This window comes from Dermacentor variabilis, chromosome 7 (genome assembly GCF_050947875.1).
Source record: "Dermacentor variabilis isolate Ectoservices chromosome 7, ASM5094787v1, whole genome shotgun sequence".
NCBI classification, from domain to species: Eukaryota; Metazoa; Arthropoda; class Arachnida; order Ixodida; family Ixodidae; genus Dermacentor; species Dermacentor variabilis.
The window spans coordinates 132,152,146-132,175,157 of NC_134574.1; the positions used below are offsets into that span (position 1 = coordinate 132,152,146).

The 23,012-nt window shown below is 44.3% G+C and overlaps 1 pseudogene; it reads left to right on the forward strand.

The window, feature by feature from the left end:
- The window catches only part of LOC142588857 (uncharacterized), a 33,588-nt pseudogene extending 23,843 nt beyond the window's left edge, over nucleotides 1-9,745 (forward strand).
- Nucleotides 9,746-23,012: the final 13,267 nt, after the last annotated feature.

The following is a 23,012-nucleotide window of genomic DNA, read 5'->3' on the forward strand; positions in this document are numbered from 1 at the left end:
TTTTTAGTTTCCTGCCCTTTTCGCTTCTTATCTGCTTTAAGTAACGTGGCAAGATGACCACGTAGATGGAGGGAACTCACAAGACATCACCTCTTCTCACTACCAAAATTGAATACTCGTCCCGTCCTGCAACTTGGAGTATATCCACTAATTCAGGCCAACTCGCCAACCTTCCTGTCCACCTGCCTTTTGTTATATCTAGTGTGACATTGTTATATATAGTGTGACATCTAGTGTGTGGCGTAAAAAATAACATGGCCTTTACCGTATCTCTCTTTCTGCCTTTCGGTCCGTCTGCCTGTGTCTCCGACCGTTCTCCCGCCAACATGGGCTACTGGGTCGGCCTCGTCTAATCGGCTGCTCTTCTAAGGCAGAGCTGTTCGAAATTAACCGGCACATCAAATTAGGCCATTGCGGAAGTGGCACTAATTATGGGCTCCTTTTCTATAAAGTTCTTCAACCTCTACTTGAGTCACTGAGTGCGCGCCACTCTTCCATGAACCTCCCTGACGCCAACGTGGACCGTTGGGTACTAGCTACTGGGTATGTGCAGCTCCTCAACGAACCACTTTTGCGCCTTGTTGGGTTGGTTGACATTTCCCAAAGGGTATGTGTGCTTTTCAGCGAACTGTTTTTCAACCAAGAAACGTTGCTGGGTATGTGCCACTTCCCAATCATTATCTATATACTGAAATTTAGCACGTGTTTGGCAGAACAAAACCATGTCATAAATATACATGCAATGATCTCTGAATGCGCACCAGGTGTTCATACGAAAACATTAGGCCATGCGTACTAACAGCTGTTATGAAATAAAATTATGCTTCATTTGGATAATTGGCGTCAGCCGTGCCGATCACGTAGTGAAAAAGGATACGTGATAATTAGTTGCCAACTAACAAAAATGCAAAAAGTAACTCTTACGCCTATAGTTTAAGCGGGCTCATCGTCATTGGGAATTTGTAGCGAGCCCTCCGTACGGGCCATGTCAACTTTTGGATGTAGAAAAAGGAGATCCCCCGCAGAACGCTGGCACGAACTGCGTGAACCGAAAATGGGAGGGCTACAGCGATCTCACCGTCGCGCGCCTCAAGGTGACGTTCTGCTCACAACAGAGAACAGCAGTCATGCAACGCGTTGGGGCTCCAAGTCCGTGTGTGCTCTCTAATCCTAGAGTCTAGGCACAGAAGGAATTTCGCATTTAGTCGTTCTCTTAAGCTACACTTTGATTGGAAAGCACAAAGAAACAAGACGACCATTTCGTAAAGCATGACACTTCTAGGGTGGCAAACATATTCTATGGGTTATTCCGCTGAGACATAACTGCAAAACTGCTCTAGATTATAGTTTATTCCTTCCCTTTGTTTAATTAATATATAATATATACACCAGCCCTAGTGATTAGCCAACATGGGTACTTTAAACAATGCCACCAGTTTCTGTTCGTTCAGTTTTGTATGTTAGGCGAGAGCCATTCGCTTATGGAGGTAGCTGGAAAAAGTGCCTATTTCTTTTTCTCAGAATAACTATGGTATATATATTTACAACTGTGCAATTTGGAAGCCGTACCAAAAGATTTACTAAGACGTATTTGCGAAGTATCAAAATCTTCGTACAGCCCATTTGTTTCACGCATAAGGATAGCACTTGTCAAATATGATTGTGGGGAAAACAACTGACAATAAAACTGGATACTCAAGGTGTATAAAAAAGGTATTTTGCGACATCGACATTATCATGACGTCATCACGCAGAGCAATATTTGCTGATCTCGTGTAGCAAGAACGCCAGGATTGACGACGTCGATAATAATAAAGTTAATGGGCGAGCTGCATACGTTTCTTCTGGTGGCGCTGGCCTGTGAAGGATGAAGGTCTAGAGGAGCGAGGAAATTAATTCAGTTGTCATGAGTCATCAGCCCCCTTGTACACGGAAGCCAAAGTCGGTCTGCCGAAACGAAGTATTATTGATGACATTTTTACATGGTGTGGTGGTCTTTGGCAGTTTTTTTTTCTAACGCATCGTGTGACTAAGGTTTTACTTACCGCAAGGAAACGACAAAACAGAAATGTCATGACAGTGAAACAACGGGTTCAGGTAATGCAACGATACTGCTGCCTTATTTCAAATTTCTATGTTCATAGCCTTGCTAAGTAGAGAGTATACAGCGTTTTCAACTGAAAGCATGTCAGAAGGCCTCAGAAAAAAATATTGATAGTTTGGAGACCTAGGCATGAATCGATCAAATGGGGCGCTTGCGCATAACGTTGATTTCATATTTTTCTTAGTGAAGCAAGCTCAGCTGATAAAGGCATGCACACTTTTTTGGTAAACCTCCTTCCAGAAACGCCTTTTATTACATGGTGCGAGGCTACAGGCTCCTTAGAACTACCTTCCTTTCGGCATTTCTCGAGAATACGGTGTTGAGCTCCCAGACCAGATGGTGCCCTAATCTCATGCATCGTTGCAACACTTTTGAAGCGCAACCTGCCAGTCGAGCTGGCGGTAGCCAGACCCCTAAATTCTCCGTTCTTACAAATTAATATTTATTTCTACGCGGAAAATGAGCACAGTTTCTCAAAGCATCACGCTAAGCACCATCCGTTGGATCCTCCAATATATTCGGGTTCTTTGAGTGTGGAAATCAGCATCTCATTATTAGGCACGCTGTAGTCGGGAACACTGGAACACTTGTTACCACCCGGAGGTTCTTTTTTTATTTTACTTGACTGGAAAACTATATTGTGGTGCTGCAGGACGCGCACCAGCGCGCAGCGGGCGTCTCCCACGTAGCCACCGACAGGGAGTACCTGGCGGCCGCTTCGCGGGCCTGCTTGACGGCCCATTACCGGTCGGCGAGTAGTGAGCTTCTGAGCGACTTCTCCAACTTTCCTGAGGTAGAGTCAGGCAGAGCGTTTCTACACTCCAACAGCATGTGTGCGAGCGTCGCCGTCTCTCCGCGGGAGGGGAACGTGTCGCTGGATAGAAAACGTGTAATTTGGCATGATTTGTGTACAATGCGCGTCCGTAGCAAGCGTAGTGTTAGCGCCTGCGGCCTGTTAAGCTTAGGGTGTGGTGGCGGAAAGATGCGGCGCCCCAGGTAGAAGTGTTTCGTAATTTCGCTGTACGTAATTAATGAGTGCGTCCCGATTGTCCTCTAGCTAGAGCAGGTGGAGTTGCCCGGGGACGCAAGGCCGGTAAGTGATCACGCTGTGTCGTGGATGATCTCGCTGAGGTTGGGCGGGTCGCCCGGCACCCGACCGAGATGGGCGGGGAGCCAGATGGCAGTGCGGTTATTGAGGGTGCTCGGATCCACGCCACGGAGGATGCGTGAGGCCTGGTTGGAGACAACGCCACGCTCGAAGGACACAAGCATTTCTTGGATAACGGCTTCACGAAATTGCGGCCGCCTCGGCCGTGATCAAATCCGACACCTAGAGCTCGGGAGCGCTACATATGACTACTGGGCTACCGTGACAGCTTACGCCCCTTCCTTTCGCGGAGCATTGAGGCCATTGCATGTTAACATACCGGTGTCTATTGGAAGAAGCTATTGGAAAACTTCAATGTTTTGGAAGAGATGGCAAGTGTGAGTGTGAATGAAAGTAAGCCTAAGGTAGAAAAAGGGACCGTTCGCGTGCGCCACTTCAAAAGCGCTGGTGCTCGCAATAATACCGATGGGGGATGGGGGAAGGGTCGTGAGCAGTCAAATGCAGGAGCGTAGTAGCCTATTGGCAGGAATGACCTTTCGCTTATTCGCTAGCTTACGTGTCTTGCCCGGGAAAAGTGTCAGTATAGCAAGAAATAGACAAAGCCCTGTTGTGTAGAATAATTTGCGAATTAAGAACATGTGTTTTTCTCGTCATGAGTTTGTTAATCGCAACGAACCGAGTGGATCTTTAGCTTAGTGGAACAGAGTGGAGTTTAGCTTAGTCGTATCTGTATAAGCGATCATAGCGTTATTGTTAGCGTTACTTGCACGGCATGTTTCGTCAATTCTTCGCATCTGCTGCTTTTTTTCTTTTTTGTAAGGCACTTGCCAGCGACAGTAGTTGCGCCACGCTGCGGCAGCGTTGCTACACACAATTGAGACGCCTAATATTCTGCGAGATCGTGTAAACCTTTGCTCGAGAGGTCGGCGGGGTATTTTGGGAGCGTGAAAATTCTGCAAATGCCGAGCACGTTGTCTTACAAAACATGGTTTAATTGTAAGTCTCATTAGGCATTAAGAACGTACTGCAGTTACGTATGGGTGGCCTTTTGCGTCTTTTGCAAATCATCAAGCAAAATAGCGGCCCTAATTGAAATATATATATATATATAATAGAAGCTTCAACGCACTGATGGAACCCAGTAAGTTCTTGGAGTTTCCCAACCTTATCCCGCATGTTTTCTTTTATATTGAAGAACGCAAATTCTTTAGCCATCAATAAAATTTATTTGGCGCAGATGTGCCTGGTATTCCTAGCTTGTCATGTGTTTGGTATTTGTATTTTCGTTCACTAAATGGTTTTACTTCTCGCGCTGGGTCCATACTCGCATAACGTGAATAAGTTGCCAGAATCAGTGCAGTTCAAAGGAATTAGGGGCTTCGCGACTTACAAGAAGCAGAAGCGAGTGAAGAGTGGGATATTACACAGGCAGAGAACATAAGCTTAGGGGAAAAGGGCGTCATCATTGCAGTGGTTGGCTTGTTTTCAAGAGCGTTAGAATTTTAGGTATAGACGCAAACATGGGATAAGGTTGGAAACACGGCGCGAAAACATTTCTTCGACGCTTTTTTGCCAAGCTTGCCAGCTGATGTTGTCTGCTATATGCTTTAAGAACCTTTGCATGAAAAAAAAGATATATACAGCCAGGAGCCTGAAAAGAAAATGTTAAGGCTTAGCAGCATGTCTGTTCAGCCCCGTCTCTGTTTTTCTCTTGTAGCCTACGTATTCACCCAGAAAACCAGAATGTCCCTCATAAATGTTCACGTCGATATTCGGGGGATGTTTCACTACGCGGTACGAAAAAGTTTTAAGCCTGGGCGCAACATTATCGCGCGACTCATGAGCTTAACTACTTGTTACAGACACATTTTCACGGCGGCAAGTGGACAGGACCGAGGCTTAGCCAACCGTGCCAAGCTCTCGTCGAGCACCGACTTTCAGCAGTTTCGACAGACAGCAAATGGTTTCGGCCCAATGGTGCGAAGGTGTCTGCTCTTTACCATGTGCGGTCAACCCACGCTGCGTCAACAATGACTAAGCATTAGGATCAGTGACAATTAGTCTAGTAATGTGCGGTTCCTTTTTTCTTTTGAGAAGAAAAAAGAAACAAAAGACGTGATTTCTGAAGGAGGAAAGTGGGAAGCGGGTTCATTAGGCAAACAAATACCGTAGCAACAAGCTGCACCTTCGCGCTACGACGAATCAACCTGAAGCGCGTATGGCAAACTTCAATTCGATGTCTATCACCGTCGTGCAGTGAATTACCGGTCACCACGTTACCACGCAAATGTTGGGCGCAAAAGCGAAGCCAACGATAGAAGAAATAAAAACGTCTGCACCCAGCATTAAATTTAAATTATGAAGTTTTACGTGCCAAAACCACTTTCGGATTATGAGGCACGCCGTAGTGGGGCGCTCCGGATATTTCGACCACCTGGGGTTCTTAAACGTGCGCCTTTATCTAAGTACTTGGGTGTTTTCGTATTTCGACCCCATCAAAATGCGGCCGCTGTGGCCGGGATTCGATCCCGCGACCTCGTACTTAGCAGCCCCACAACACATCCTGTGTGATTTCAATGTAGCGCCGGTGCTCACTGCTGTGGCGCTGTGATATAGGGCCCATCGTATGAAGAGTTTCGGGGTTCATGTCGTATAGTACGGTGCTGTTGTCTGGCGGGGACAAATGTCGGTCGCTAGTATCCTTCTGCGTATGCAAGCTTTTCAAGCAAGGACAAGAAATACTGAAGCTTCTGTAAAGGACACGCGTCAAATTTGAGGGATTGTTGTATTGTGACAGATGTCGTTAAATCTTATTTTGTCTGCGTTAGACGAGGCGCCAATATAATCGCGTTACGTCTGCGCCAGCGTTATGAATGTTATAGAAACCGCTACGAGGATGAAAGAAAAAAAAGCCTATCAGCGATTTTTCTTTCCTTTGAAAGACCGTTCCTTTGAGGCTTTAAATCCTAAAGAAACAAGCGTAAGAACGGAAGTATAAGTAACGAAAGAAGGCCACTCCTCCAACAGATCCAGCGATTTGCAAGTCGGTAAGCTCCTTAAGCGGGTAGAAGAGCCTAGAAGAACGTAAAAACACATTCTGTAGGGAAAAAGGTTGAAAGTACCACTGCCATTGTGGATATTTGTTTAAATCCTTCTACGAATGGTGTTCTTTCTTTGAGGAATATTATATTTTTCTGGTCTCTAAAACCTTGAAACTGGTTGGGGCATATATAAACATACAGGTAATAAGTTGAGCCGGGATCTTATGCTGGTACTAAGAAAAAGAAGGGCATGCGGTTCTATAGTTGTAAATGGCGGCTCTCCCGTGATTTTTCGAGTGAGACACCGCCAACGCTTGATATGTTGCTATTTATAGAACGTCTTTTCTTCAACCCACTAAATGTTGGTTCTTTTTATATTACTCTAACGCAAATAATGTAGGTCGTGTATTTCCACCAAACCAAGCATTTATGGCTTTCACGGCATGGTAGGCACCTCCGCAGTCTACCATGCGTAAGCATTTCTGTGCCTAGGAGCCTGTCTGCCCGTCTGTCGCATAAAGCGAATCGCCATGAAAAAAAATATTGCATAAAACAAACTAAGTTCGGAAGGGGAACCTACGACCCCACGCTGAGAAGCCGGGTGTCAGTGTCTTACCCACGAGTTATACAGCTACACTTGCTGAAGGTGATTATATGTGAACCGTGTTGAATGTGTTAATTGTACCGGCGATACGGAACAAATGTCAAAGGAGAAAATATTTTTCTAAGCTTTTATTGGAACAATTTCGTCTTGGTAGAATAAAAGACATCTCTGGGGACCACATGTAAGCCTACCTGGAGCATTAAACATCACGAAACCTATGATTCTGCGAAAATAGAACGCGGGACATGTCACACGCCCGATGCGTTTCGGGGATCGCGGGATACGCCTTTCGTTGGGCCGTTGATTCCCCGACCGAAATGCCACTGATCTCTGAGGGCTCATGTGCTTCACGGCACGCAACACGCACACCGCAGGCAGTCAATGAGTTGATAAGGATGATAAGAAGTGCCGAGGGGTAAAATGGGTCTCATTACGGTTGATAACGGTTCGATGCGGATGGATAATGTGCAAAAGAGCGATGAGGGCGTATAACGGTCGCACAAATTCTGATAAAGTTTGGAAGAACAGGTAACATCGATAAGGACAGATAATAGTTGATAAGGATTGCATCATGTCCGATAAGGCTGATAAGGACAGAAAAGGGTTCATGAAAAGCGGATCGAGTGCAATGAGATTGATGCCGGCCGATAAGGGTTGGTAAGGCATGGACCGACCGAGTCTGATAAGTTTGATAACAATCGTTAAGGGTTTATAACGGTCAGACACAGTCCGATAAAGTTGATAACTACCGACAAGGGTTGATAATAGTTCATATTGGTGGGATCAAGTTTTATAACACTGATAATGACACCAACCAGGCTGCATAAAGATGAGCTCGTTAGACACTGCATACGCATACTTAGACAACTCCCAGAGGAATTCCTGCTAAAATTTTTTCACTTAAAAAGTTTACACTCGAAGTTTTCACTCAAAGTCTTACTTAAGAAAGCCTGTATTTATCAACCGATTTTCATTTAATGACAACTCACTACTCATTGTTCGAATCGAGCATTTTAACTAGGAGTGTGTTACTAACGGCGTTAAGGAAGCAATCTGCTTCCTTAACGCCGTTGGCTCCTCGTCTAATCTTTTGTGGCGAGCTCATACTCTCATATCTCTTTTTTATAATATTACAGCTTTTATTTTACAAATACTTGTTCAACACCCCGCAGGGGCGTCTGCGTAAGCAGGCGTTTGGTGTGTTGCGACACCACGTACCCGAGCACACGAGGGTTGGACCCTCCCGCGCGTAGCCGTGCGCGGCTTAGCCGTGTCCGGGGAAAAGGGGATCCTGGGGGTTGAGCCAATGCCGGGTGTTTGGACCTTTATGGCCCCTCGGTGGCGGCAACACACCTCTTTGGCCTCCGCTTCACGTAGACGGCACCCCCGGATTGACCCTCCCGGGGGAAATCGGCAGTCACCTTTTCCTGTCTTCTTCCTCCACACGCTTTTTCTTTACCCTCTTCTTTCACACCTGTCCTGTCTTCTTGTATCTTCTATTCACTTCAATTTTTCGTAGGTGGCAAGGGTTAACCTTGTGGGGCTAACCTACCTTGGTTATGTCGTATTAGGTTATAGCCTCGATGTACAGCTGGCGTGTGCAGGACTTGTTCGCATGTTCCTGTCGCGTCCCCTCGTTGGGCTCCATGGTGGGCGGCTGGCACCGCGGCTGAACAATATATTTTTTTCCTATGGCTCCTCCTTTCCCCCAAAATGATCGCCCCTCTCATAAAAGAGGGCGGACCGAAGCAAGTGAATTTTTCCAGAAAAAGAAAGTTACCTTCCCGAAATATCATGTAATACATAGCGAAGTACAAGAAAAGCCAGCAAGAATCTTGTCCCCATTCACAGTATCCAAGTCCTTGACAGAAGCCCTCAGCCCTGGCTACAAGCTTTCAAAAATGTCTAGTGGCGATTTGCTGCTTGAACTTCGTGACAATGTGCAATACACCAAACTTTCAAACCTTGCGTGCATTGGGGACATCCCTGTCTCCGTTACATCCCACCGATCCCTCAACACTGTCCGCGGTGTAATATCAGAAATCGACTTCGTTCACCTAACAGAACAAGAAATGCTTGATGGGCTCACCGACCAAGATGTCATAGACGTTCACCGGATCAAAATCCGGAAGGACAACAAAGAAATCAACACAAAACACCTGATCCTCACGTTCAGCAGCAGCACACTTCCTGAACAAATAGAAGTCGGCTACTTAAAGATACCTGTAAGGCACTACATTCCCAACCCCCGCAGATGCTTCAATTGTCAGAGGTTCGGCCATGGCTCACAGAGTTGCCGGGGCCGCAGAACTTGTGCAAAATGTGCTTCTAAAGAACATACTTCTGAAAACTGTGACGGTGCAGCGCATTGCGTAAACTGTGAAGGAGAACATGCCGCGTACTCCAGGGCGTGTCCGTCCTGGAAAAAAGAAAAAGAAATCATCACGTTGAAAACCAAAGAAAACATTTCATTCAAAGAAGCAAGAAGGCGCATCACACTGACGAACACATTCTCTTTCAATGGAAGAAGCAACTTCGCTGATGTGGTGCGACGGGGCGTAGCACCACACCAACCTTCGGCACCTGCTGAGGCCACAGTTACCGAGCCTCCGGCAGAGCCACCCACGCCCCAGGCAGAGACAGCACAAGCTGTCCTGCCACCTACAAAACAGAGCCCGCCGGCCCTCAAATCGGCGGCCCGCAAAGTCTCTCCCCAACGGGAGAGGCCTGATACACGCACACCCGCGGTGTCGCGGACCTCCAGGGCCTCAGGAGAGGCTATGGAGACAACTTCTAGTCCGCCCCCGCAACTGCGGAGGCACAACTCCCTTGAAAAAAAGAAAAAAGAAAGAACCCCAATAACGGGTCCTCAAAGACGAGGAACCTAATCCTTCATAGCCACACCCCTACAAAACAATTAAACATGACGTTCCTAGTACATTGGAATTGTCGTGCACTCCTTAAAAACTACAGCGACATAAAAGATATCCTTAACTCATTTTCTCCTGTGGCTTTATGTTTACAAGAGACTAACTTAGGACCACAACATAACATCTTAAAAAACTAGAAAGTATTTCGTTGTGATAGAGAGCAAGCCAGTAGGCTCTCAGGAGGTGTCGCGATAATAGTAAAAAATGGTACTGCTACTCATGAAATCAGGCTTCAAACGAAATATGAAGCTGCAGCAGTCACCGTCCTTGATTTTAAAACAATTACAATGTGTACTGTGTATCTGGAACCACATATAAATGTTACACTTCATGATTTAGAAGCACTTTTTAAACAACTACCAGAGCCATATGTAGTAGTAGGGGATTTTAATGCTCACTCATCTTTTTGGGGGAGTGACCAAACAGACACTAGAGGCCGTATCTTAGAAGATTTTATTCTATCAAATAATGTCTGCCTGCTCAATACAGGAAAGCACACATATTGCTCTCCGAGCTCAGGCAAGATGAGCTGCTTAGATTTATCTTTTAGTTCCCCATCGCTTTTTACAGATTTTAAATGGGATGTTGTTGACAACCCTTACGGAAGTGATCACCTTCCTGTAAAAATTAACCTATCATCCCCACCACAAATCATCCCAAGCAAACCACGTCGTTGGAAGCTACACTTGGCAAACTGGGCACTATTTCAAGAGCAGGCCACCCTGGAAAAAGTTTTCTCAAGTAATCTAAATGTCGATGATCAAAACAAACTGTTCACAACCTGCATTATTAATGCCGCGCGGCTAGCTATCCCTCAGTCCTCGGGAGTGGTTCGACATAACCAAAAAACCTGGTACACACAAGAATGTAAGGAAGCAAAAAAGAAACAAAACAAAGCCTGGGGCATCTTCCGTAGATACCCAACCAATGAAAATCTTGTAAATTTTAAAAAGGCGAAAGCCAACGCACGCCGCATCCGTCGAGATGCTGAGAAAACTTCCTGGAAGAACTACATATCTTCTATTAACAGCTCAACCACATCCAAAAAAATGTGGGAACAAGTCCACAAATTAAATGGCAGCTTCTCCCCTTTCACAATCCCGTTTTTAACAGCTCCTGGCACACAAACAAGTATAGAGGAACAGGCAGACGTACTAGGGGAACATTTTTCTAATGTTTCAAGTTCCTCACACTACACTCAATCGTTCCTAAAGCACAAACATACAACCGAAAAACAAAAACTTCCTACAATTGGCTGTACAAATGAGCCCTATAATACATTAATCACATTTCACGAAATCCAAAAAGTACTGTCCGCAGGTAAACAGACGGCACCCGGCCCTGATGAAATACATTATGAAATGCTGGCTCACCTCTCAGACGCTGCTGTGAACGCACTTTTACAATTCTTCAACAAAATATGGGTATCGTGAAAAATACCGGAGGCCTGGAAAAAATCCGTGATTGTACCGTTTCTGAAGCCTGCAAAGCCACCAACCAGCCCTGGCAGTTACAGGCCTATAGCTCTCACAAGTTGTCTCGCAAAATCCTTTGAAAGTATCTTGAACATGAGGCTGATGTTCACTCTTGAATCACGTGAACTCCTTGACATCCACCAGTGCGGATTTAAAAAAGCGTGTTCAACAACTGATCATCTCGTCCGCCTTGAAAATACAGTCCGAGAAGCATTCGTACACAAGCAACACTGTTTAGCAGTCTTTTTCGATATCGATAAGGCTTACGATACCACCTGGAGGTTTGGTATTCTCCGCGACCTAGCAGAACTTGGTATTCGTGGTAGGATGCTGAACTGCCTGAAAGATTTCATGTCCGACCGTTCATTTCATGTGCGCCTGGGTGCAACCCTTTCGAAGAAATTTGTCCAGGAGAATGGAGTGCCGCAGGGTTGTATTTTAAGTACGACACTTTTCATAGTAAAAATGAACTCCATAGCAAAAATCATTCCTAGATCCATTATGTATTCTGTATACGTCGATGACCTTCAAATAGCATGCACATCCTCCAGCTTACCAACATGCGAGAGACAGATACGACTTACATTGAATAAACTCGGGATCTGGGCAGACAAAAATGGGTTTAAATTTTCACCCCAAAAAACAGTTGTTGTCCTCTTCTCACTCAAAAGAGGCCTACAGGTTGACCCCACCCTACACCTAAATGAAACCGTACTTCCAGTAAAGAATGAACAAAAATTTCTAGGTCTAACTTTCGATAAAAAGCTCACATTCCTACCACACATAACCACTCTCAAAAAGAAAGCTTCCCAGTCACTAAATATACTCAAAGTACTGTCATATAAACATTGGGGGTCTGATAGAACATGCCTACTACACATTTACCGTTACTTAGTACGTTCCTCCTTAGACTATGGCTGCATAGTGTATGGTTCAGCAAGACCGACATACCTAAAAAAACTTGACCCAGTACATAACTCAGGCTTGCGTATTTCATGCGGTGCATACCGAACGTCTCCTATAACCAGCCTTTACGTAGAAACAAACGAACCCCCACTAGAAACTAGAAGAGCGGCTCTAACCTGTGCATATATTCTTAAGATACAATCTCTACCAAAACACATTTGCTACCCACTTGTAACAGAATGCCCTTCACGAGTAATTTTCAACAACAAACCACAAACTACAAGACCACTGCTCCTGCGATTTGAAGAGATGTGTCGGAATCTTGGCATAGTGGACACATTACCTGGCATTACCCACAGACAAAATCCACTACCCCCATGGTTCATCTTTCCCACAGTTTGCGATCTCACTTTAACACAGTTCAGTAAAGCACAAACTCCGCCACAACACATAATTCAGGAATTCCTTGCACTAGAAGAAAAATACAGCAGCTTCACAAACTTTTATACTGATGGTTCAAAAACGAACGAACATGTTGGAAGCGCAATTGTACAAGGGAACTGGGAAAAAACAGTAAGACTTCCGCAGTGCACATCCATTTTCACTGCTGAATGTTACGCCATTTCTGTAGCCATAGACAAAATAATAAAGGAGAACCTCGCAAACAGTATCATATATACAGACTCCCTAAGTGCACTCACAGCTCTTCATGCCAGAAATGCAGTCACACCATTATTAGGAGGCATTATACACAATTTAATAAACGCCACCACACAAGGACTGAACATTAAATTATGCTGGGTTCCGAGCCACGTCGGAATCAGTGGCAATGAGAGAGCAGATGCATGCGCGGCACAAGCCCGGCACAAAGAAATCACAAAAGTAAAGATACCTCCTAACGACTGCATGAAGTTAATACATTATAAACTAAGGCAAAAATGGCAGTCTGCTTGGAACAATGAAGCAAACAACAAATTACACCTTTTAAAACCCGTGTTAGGTGAATGGAAATCTTGCACACACCAGGAACGTTTCAAAGAAGTGATTCTGTGCCGTCTTCGCATAGGACACACACACCTAACACACAACTTCATTCTAACAAAGCAAGACAAACCCCAATGTGAACTATGTGGAGATGAACTAACAGTAAACCATATCCTATTTTCATGCAGAAAACTTGAACCATTGAGGAAGACGTTTTTTACCATATTTTACAAAGAACACATCCCTTTTCACCCAGCTTTGATTTTAGGAGAAGATGCGCTTGTTGATGTATCATGTGTTTTTAGCTTTTTAAAAGAAGCAGGAGTTCTCATAAAACTTTAAAACATCACAGAGCGTTAAACTACATAATACAGAACACCTCATCCACCTTCTCATCCCTGAGAAGAAGGCCGAGGTCTTTAGCTAATTTGTTGGGACCCTCCGGGCTCTTGCCCAGACAAGGACTCACTGAGGTGCCCCAACTTTTTCAAAAGAATCTATGCCTAGTGTTTGGCGCATGATAGCCTAAGTTGCTTATGTGCCACTAAACTCAACTCAACTCAACTCAACTCAACTTGTTCAACACGCTGCACATTGACAAAGTGGTGGGGCGCAGCTGCGTTCTGAGTTTACATTCTTTCTCTGATATAACTTTCCTCGATACAATAATTTCGCGAGGAAAGCCCCCAACGAGTGTTTTGCCGAATCACGAGCCCCAGCACTCATATGGTGCACAACCGAAGAACTAGTAATCGCATCACAAAAGAGTATACGGTAGTAATAGTCAGTGCTGTCTAGTAATAAATCTAACTTACTCTGACTAGATCTTGCGAGGAAATCCTGGTCCTTTACGTTTGTTATAGCACGCTGCACGCCAGGATGCAGAATCTGAAACTTAGTTTGTGTCACAGAGGTGTGGGCTTAAATGTGCGACACGCTCCATTCATTGTGAATACTGAAGACGGAGAACCACTAAGTAAGCTTAATTCGTAAGGACCAGAGGAAATTGCTTGCTAATAACGACTGCTTTTCATAGGCGCGTCTCTTGTTTTCCACGGGTTAGAGAAACGCTACGACATCGTAAAGACATTTTTCTGTAAGTCGACTACTCGAATTTTGCAGCGGCACCAGTTCAACTTAGCGTTTGTACTATGCCTTCCACCTGCTGTCAAAGCAACAATATTTTAAACAAGCACATAACTATACCTGATGTAAATTTATCACTCAGCTTTAGTATAAGCGTGCTTGACGCATCAAAAAGAGATCACTTGCTGGATTGGTCACATATATTTTCCGGGATAAAGAGTTTGAAGACATGGCATCTTTATTTCTATCAGAAATTTAAAAAGCTCATTAAAAAAAGCGTACTTATTTTTTCCCAGATGGAAAACCTTTTAGATCTTTAATGTATGTTTACAATTTAGCGCTTTTGTAATACACCAATGCACTACCAAGGGGCTGTCTCTGAACCTATCTGTTAGCTCTACGAATCGATGCAAACTTAAAAGGTATTGACGGCGCCTCCACCTTTCGAAGGTAATAGGCGACGTTTATACGATTAGCAATGTGTCGTAAGATTGGTGTGTCAATTACTGGTAATGCATATGCTATATGCGGTATGGTGAATATTATGATAAGTATTGCATCCTCGCACCGCATCCCCATGCCATCGCCGATTCACGCAAGCTTATGAGCACATGAACCAGCAGCGGCAATCTCGTGGGAAACGAAAATGCCGAATGACACCACAGCAGTACGTGCGGTTGTAACCTATGCACCCCGGTTGAAACTGTGTAGCAAGCTTCAGAATACCTAGTATCCAAACTGCAGTTTTCTTGCGTTTGGCGCTCACCAAGCTGCCGCGCTCGACTCGGAGGTGTATTTTGCTGATCGGGTTCTGTCGCGCTAACACGATTAGGCCTGCATGCTCATAATGTCACCTTGGCACACTAAGTCTTGGGGATCAGCCAACAATGGGTGCATACCAATATCGCATACGCTGTGTCCAAGTTGTCTGCTCGAGCAAATACCCAGTGCTGCATACCCAGGGACCCACGCTGTATGCTAGGCTTTATCGCAGCCACGAGCGAGGTGCCTATTGGGACACATACCCAGCGGGCCATGCTGTCCGCTCGACAACATGGCGGCTTTGTGGTCCAAGCTATTAGGCAACTTTGTTCACTAGAAATTTGAAAGAGGTTACCTGTCGCAAACTGGGAGAAGTTTCCAAAGAACGCCAATCACAAAAAAGTACGCCAATCAGCTGTTGCTGAAATGTCAGCAGGAAAGTACCTGCACTTGTCACATGGTGATACGCTTGTATCGAAGTTTGAGGCCTCTGCAGCTCCCCTGTTTTCTATGTAAAACGAACGCCGGCTTTGAGCGACATTTTCGCCACGCTTTGATTTTTACATTTTTTTTTTCTGGTTTGTGGGCGTGGTTTGGGAAGATGAACCTGATGCACCTAATAAATTTGAAAGGATCTCATGAACACTCGTCCTGCCATTCACTAAAAAACACAGCGGTAAGCATAACTGTTTTCTGCCTTTTCTCCAAAGATGTCCAAATGACTTCCGTTCTGGACAAAGTTTCATTAAAGCTTTCTAGCAATAATAGTCACAAGGTTCACGCTTATGTTATAACTGCATCAGATTATTGTCTTATTTCGTCGATCATGCATACACTTGTGCAGCAAAAGAAGATATTCTTTTATGCGCGATATTAACAGTCGTAACAAATATCACAAAAATTGTTTCGTATATTATGGTCGTATGATTGTTGGGTAGTAGCAGGTCTGCCATGAATTAGTCGTTGCTCAGGCACAAATTACACGTCTGAAAAGACTTCAAATGCTACAGCTTGGCAAGCACACACTATGGATGGCATCCGGGAAGCTCCGCCTACTGAGAAAATCCAGCCACAACACACAGATCAAAATGTCGACTATTGCAGAAGAAGAAAGGCAGTCCAAGAAATCATTGGTAATTACACTCACGGGCGACTCTACATATTACATAGCCATTGGATGTGTACCTTAAGCCTCAATTGGTGTCAATTTCCCAACTTATGCCACGCACGCTAGACCCGCCGTGGTTGCTTAGTGGCTATGGTGTTGGACTGCTAAGCATGGAGGTCACGGGATCAAATCCCGGCCATGGCAGCCGCATTTCGATGGGGGTGAAATGCAAAAACACCCGTGTACTTAGATTTAGGTGCACCTTAGGAAACCCCAAGTGGTCCAAATTTTTGGAGTCCCCCACTGCGGCTTGCCTCACAATGAGATCGTGGTTTTGAAACGTAAAACCCAATAATTTAATTTTAACGAACGCTACAAGAAAATACGCAAGAGACAGCCTGAACTCAAGAAAAAAGTAACAAACACACTCCCCAAGTCGTTTCACTCAGCACGTAGTCTCGCAGCAGCCGAAGTCGCCCAAGGGATTGGTGAATCCATTCGCTCATCTGCTAGAAAAAAAAAAGACATTGGAACTTGCACAGGGATGCAGTCTACCACTGGAACTTTCTTTTCTCGAGAAAACTCAGAGGCTACGCTCCACCAGATTGACCGGAAAGCTCAAGAGTGCGCCGATATGGACGTAAAGGGAGGGAGGGGCCGAAGCTTACTTGATTGCCCAAATGCATTGCGGAGTACAAATTCTGTGTTTTCTTTCATTTTTATAATGTTCTTTTTTATTTACGGAGTGTCGTGAGTTCTCCGAAACTATAGGTTGTTTTGCAAATTTACAAAGAGCAAGAAAATGTTCCACAACAACATTGCGTTCTAGAGGCCGAACAGAAGTGATCTTGTTTCTATGAAACAGTTCCTTTAGTTGAGCATGGCATTCCAAGAAACAGGACAATCAAGCGATTGTGTTTTCCGACGGATATGGGTTTCCGTGTTTGCAATACACCCACTGTAGCTCACCAAGGGAGCTATGCGGCTCTTCTTTTAGCTGTCACTATGTGAGAGTGACTACTAGGGACACTAAACGAAGTACATTTATCTTGATTTTTGTGCTCTTTCTCATAGTATTGGTCGAAAAATTGTTGCTACCACATTTCCTGACGACGTAAGAATTCAGTGCGATTGAGGGCCACAAAACCGCACAACTGTGTCCCATCCCAGACATAGTACCGTGACAGGTCTTCGAGAAAAAAAATCTGCATCTGTTTTGACGTCACGCACATAAGCGAGGCTAATCGGCTTAAGCAGCGATGAAAACTCACTTCCCGTAAGAAAGCGTGGGTCCACTTACGCATTCTTAGGTTGTCATCGTAGTTCCAGAAAACAAGGAACCGCACGTTGCCGACGTCAAAGCTAAGCCCTGTCCGTTGTAATACCAACGCCGAATCAATAACAGATATTAGACCTGTGCTTTATCATGGGCGAAGGCTAGACATGGCTCGACATGGGCAAAGGCTCGATTACATTTCGTGGGCTCAAAATAGCGGCAACATCCAGCTGTGGCATCGTCCTACATGGAATTGAAGGCGATCGTAATGCAGAACACAAATCGCTATACAGTCTTTTAGCGGCCAATCTTGCGAACTCGGAAAACTATTTCAAGTTTTAAACATAGTTTCAGTAGCAATTAGAGTGTTTTCAAAACTGGCATGCTGGTATAGCGCTTTTAAACAATAGGATTTTTGCGTTCTATGTGTTTGCACTTTTTTCAATGAAATTTACAAGTAACGTAATCTACTTAATTATACCATCATCATAATCATCATCATCATCATAACGATCACCAGCAGCCTGGCTGCGCCCACTGCAGGGCAAAGGCCTCTCCCACACTTAAACTACCCCGGTCATGTGCTAATTGTGGCCATGTTGTCCCTGCAAACTACTTAATCTCATTCGCCCACCTAACTTTCTGCCGCCCCCTACTACGCTTCGCTTCTCTAGGAATCCAGTCCGTAACCCTCGATGACCACCGGTTATCTTCGCTCCTCCTTACATGCCCTGCTCATGCCCATTTCCATATGAATATAGTCCATGGCAAAGAGAGAGATAAGATAATGCAGCGAAAGGCAGGGAGGTTAACCATAGGAAGTTCTGGTTGTCTACCCGGCGCAGGGGGAAGGGTTAAGGAGGATAAAAAGAGAAACAGAGTGCAGGGGGGAGATAGAAAGAAAGAGAGACAAGCACGAACAAAGCGCGTACACTACATAGCGGTAGGGGGCGGCATTCTTAGAGTCTGCCGTGAAGCCTTGTAGACCGCAGGAACCTTAATCACGCGAGTAAGGCCTTCAACGTGGATGTTCTTTCGGAGCATTGACCTAAAGCTTTTAGTTCTGATAGTGGACCATTGTCCGACTGGTACAGTACTCTGCACATCACTTTTCTCTGAGCACTATAACGTGGGCAGAGACAGATATGTGCGAGCGTCTCGTCGATGCTGCACGTTCTCGTTCTCGTTGATGTTCTCGTTGATGGAAAAGAACACCCTTAGCGTAAGTATTCTAAGCACGTCGCGCAATCCCGACGGTGCCCCGCATTCACCCAACAAAATATCGGTTCGAGCTATGGCATTTGAACTTGACGCTATCGATAACTGCGTGACTAATGTTGACGAAAAGAAAAAGAAAAGAAAGCGGACGTTGAATCATCTTTGGGGGCCTATAGTTGTTTACTACTGCGCAGAGACGAACTTTCAGGTATGGTGCGCGCCTCCTGACAACACGGTGAAAACGCGTTTGCGTCGGTCACGCGAAAAGCGAAACGTGGGCAATCGGGCACGCTATCCATCATTTCCTTACACATCTCGTGCGTAAGCAGACGTGGTTTTATATTGACCCAGCCCTAAATAAAGCTACGAACGCGACATCCAAGCCTCTACTAACGGTTGCCCCCCAAAACAAATAAAAATTAATTTAGAGTTCTCGTTCCCGCAAGCACGCACCACCGAGTTTCCTGCGCTTGCCTTTCATCGCCGAAATCCGTATTTCCATTGCGGCTCCCTTGCTAGGTAAACACGAGTGGCAAAGCTGAAGCGAGGCGCACGGCAATCACCACATCGAGAGCACAAAAATACACTGATGAGCATTCGACCCGCCTCACTTGAGGTAGGATGAATCCCACCATTTTTGTGGCGCCCCTCGATATTCGTTGCGAGCAGTTCCTTTGATTTGTGTCGAGTGCAGAGGAACAGGTTTCGCAGTCGAGTATGCAAGAGTGACGGATGGCATGAAGGTTTCCCGCTCTCGGCGTGCAGGAATAACATCGTGATTTATGTAGAAGCACCGGGTAGGCTTCACATTGGTCATTTGTAGTAGTGGAAAGGTCGCAGACTAACTTCTCCGAACGGTGAATCGGAAGTCAAAATATATCACTTCGAAACAACTGTCCCGATAACCCCATATATATATATATATATATATATATATATATATATATATATATATATATATATATATATATATATATATATATATATATATATATATATATATATATATATATATATATATATATATATATATATATATATATATATATATATATATATATATATTGCAGTAATGCGATCAATAAATAACAAAATATGAATAATAATCATAACAACAATGGCCTTTCTTCACTAGCTGAACACAAAGCTTTTTAGAGTGGAAGAGGTGTGCTTACCGCGTAAGGAATGTCTTTAATTGTGGTGTGCTGTGTTTTCTCTGAGCTGTGTGTAAGATGAACTCCGCCATTTTTTTCCTATTACCTAATTCAGCTGCTCTATTGTCGTTGTTTCTTTATTTTTATTGGCGCGAGCTGTGTGGATAGGGCCGGTTATGCATGTCATTGTACGTCCCTTACTACTGCTAATAGACTGTATGAAGGTACTTGCTGTCATGTGTTTGTGTGATTAATATGTAGCACTTATGTGGATGCGTGATAGTTACTTATGTGCATCTAGAATCACTGCTGCTCTTTCACACTGGGAGTTCAAGACCCAGTCCGGAATCTCCTACACCGGTTAGTCTGCGCTAGTCGACAATGTGATGCATTGCCTGTAAGTTCAAATAAACTTCAATTTCAGTTTTTATTAATTTCAAATGTCCCAGAGGCGAGCGTTGTCCCTTTGTAAATCAAAAGAAGAGTAACAAATTCTTTGAAAATAGTTATTATAATATATCGTTGGTAAATATGCCACTTAATTCAAAAGCTTTGAATAGATGATAGGAAAAGGCTGTGATTCCTGACAAATAATCTTGCATGTGGGTGTTTTAGTTGTTTTAGTTCGCGGCAACGCCCTTCTTATTCCGAAATCTGAGTGAATTATCCACGAAGTATGCAATTTTTTAGCGTGTACATAGTTCTTTACGTTGTTTGTCATTACCACAGAAATATTATCATTATTATTTCATGTGAATAACATTACATCGCCTCTTGGAGTTCACTCTACAGGGTGTTTTTGTATGGCTGAATTGTACACTGGTCAATAGTCTGCGAGCAAGGAAACCCTCGGCCCACAGTCAACGTTTCGACATGAAGAATTACTTTCGATGAATAAAGCGGTATTTCCCGTAATACAACACCATACATAGCAAAAGGAAGCGCACGAACTCGGCGGTGTACGCGTTAGTGTGCATTTTGCGCGCCCATTTATTACAGCAATCGTGTTAGTGCTGTTTATTGCAGAAATCGTGTTAGTCTTCCTTGTTGTTCCGTATTTTCGCTCCCACTAAAAGAAATTAGTATTGTGAGAGATGTTGGTCACTTTAGGTTACGCCGGCTACTATATCCCTGAAACGCAACAATCCATTTTAGGCTTGATTGAATGTCGTATTTTATTACCTTTCTATTTAGAGGTACTGCACGAACAGAAAACAGCTTTCTTCAGTGATGCCTCCAGCAACCTTGTGGAGTTATGCTGAGTCGCTTACAGACCAGCAATATGTAAAGCGTCGTTTTAAATGGCACTGAACGTATGTACTTACCTTCCGTACGTTCACTGACGAAAGCGTTATTAAAAATTTTTTTTTGCCGTCACAAACTTTTATGTTTTGGCAACTTAGGCACCACTATATTGTCGTAAGTAACTTCTCCATTCAACTCAAATATGAAGCCCGCTCTTCAACTTCCTTAACATTTCCCCGAGTTGAAAATTTGCTTTCATTAACACGTGTTATACCCTGATTATTATTTTTTCACTTCTAGCTTGTTTTGTCATTGTTATTCATTGAAGGTCCTAAACTGAATAATATTTGATACTTGTTCCTAAATTATTCAAATATCGCACTAAAAAAAACATAGGTGCGTGTCAACTCCGTTAGACACGTATTATGCAAAAGATGACTTGGCTGATTAATTGGGCGCAATATCTAATTAAGCATATTTTACCTGGTAGCGAACGTGTCTAAATGAAATCTTATGCATACCTACCATTTTCTTCTTTTTATTTGCGTGAGCTTTCTCAGCAGTACCTCACGAATATTCTCGATAGTTTTACCCAAGTTTGTCCCTGATTCGAAACTTTATCGCTAGTCGAGTGGTAATAAATTAGGACATATGACACAAGGACTTTTCAACATTACATGTGCTCTTCAAGCGCTGAGATCTTTAATTCATAATGAAAACTAAGCTTCTTATTGTTTTTGTTATTTTTTTCCAAGGATGGCACTCGCAACATTTGTCGTTTTATAATAACAGAAAGCAATATTTATAAACTAGAGCTGTTCGACACTGACAGAAAACCTTCACCGACGTCAAATATGAATCGCAAAAAAGCCCTAGTTTCTAAGCAATCATATGCGTGCGTCCGTATTGTGTACAATTTTATTTTTTGACGTGACCTACGTTGCGTTCACGCTGCTTAGAGGCGATCGCGTGAACAGGCTACGAGGCTCCTTATTAGCATCATCTCCCGTCCCTGTCTCGATCGTTGTGCCGAGTTTCGAAGGACAAGAACTCGCGACAACCAGGTAATCACCAACGGTGTGCCAAGAAGCCAAGCATTGAAGCAGCCAAAGCACGGTAACCTTGTGAACAACACACGGTGCTCACAATTTGCATCTGATCTTCGCGGCATTCACCCCGTGCATTGCAGAACACTGTAACCACGTTGTCGTCAGACCCGTTAGCACGCCGTGTCGCAGATAATTGGCGAGAGCGGCGTGAAAATTATATTACTGTGTACGCTGACCATGACAGCTAGCGTCCCGAGACTCGCATATTGATTACTTGGTTGCGGGAATGTTAGGGTTGGAAATAAAGCTGCCAGAGAAGGTGTGGCTTGGTAAAAAAAAAATAACGTTTTCCCCGGGAGCAGGAGGAAGGGAGCACCGAATTCTTAGCATAAGCACGAGCACTGACGGGTTGTTTTGAAAACGCTGCGCTACGCGTGCCTATAGAACTCAGCCGAACAAGACAAATGAAAAGAGAAGGATGGCGGCTTAAACTTGTGCTTAGCTTGTGCTTGGGCTCCTCGGACGGTGTTCAAACCATGCCCGGTTGCGATATGGTGGAAGGGGGGTGGGGTTAGGGATCTACTTGAGCTGCACGGAAAAGGTGTTGTTTTTGCAGCCTAGAAAATTGCGCGGGGACATGTTGGCGTGAGGCAGCACTCAATGCAACTGCTGCTTGTAGCAAGAAACAGTTAACTGTGATGTATGGCGCTTGATGATGGCGGCAGACCAATGAAAAATAGGCTGCACAAAACAAAGACAAAAATGAAATGGGCTGTATATTTGGCTCACAAAAGTCACTTAGCACTGCCGAATTGTGAAAGGTATGGTTGACCAGATATTTGACAGGAAAATAGCTAGACCGTTTTATGCAGTGTAAGTAAGAAATCCGTTCGCTCAATCCGTTCGCTTGCAGCTCAATGCTACAAGCCTGCTATACATAAGATGAATCGGTACATAAAACT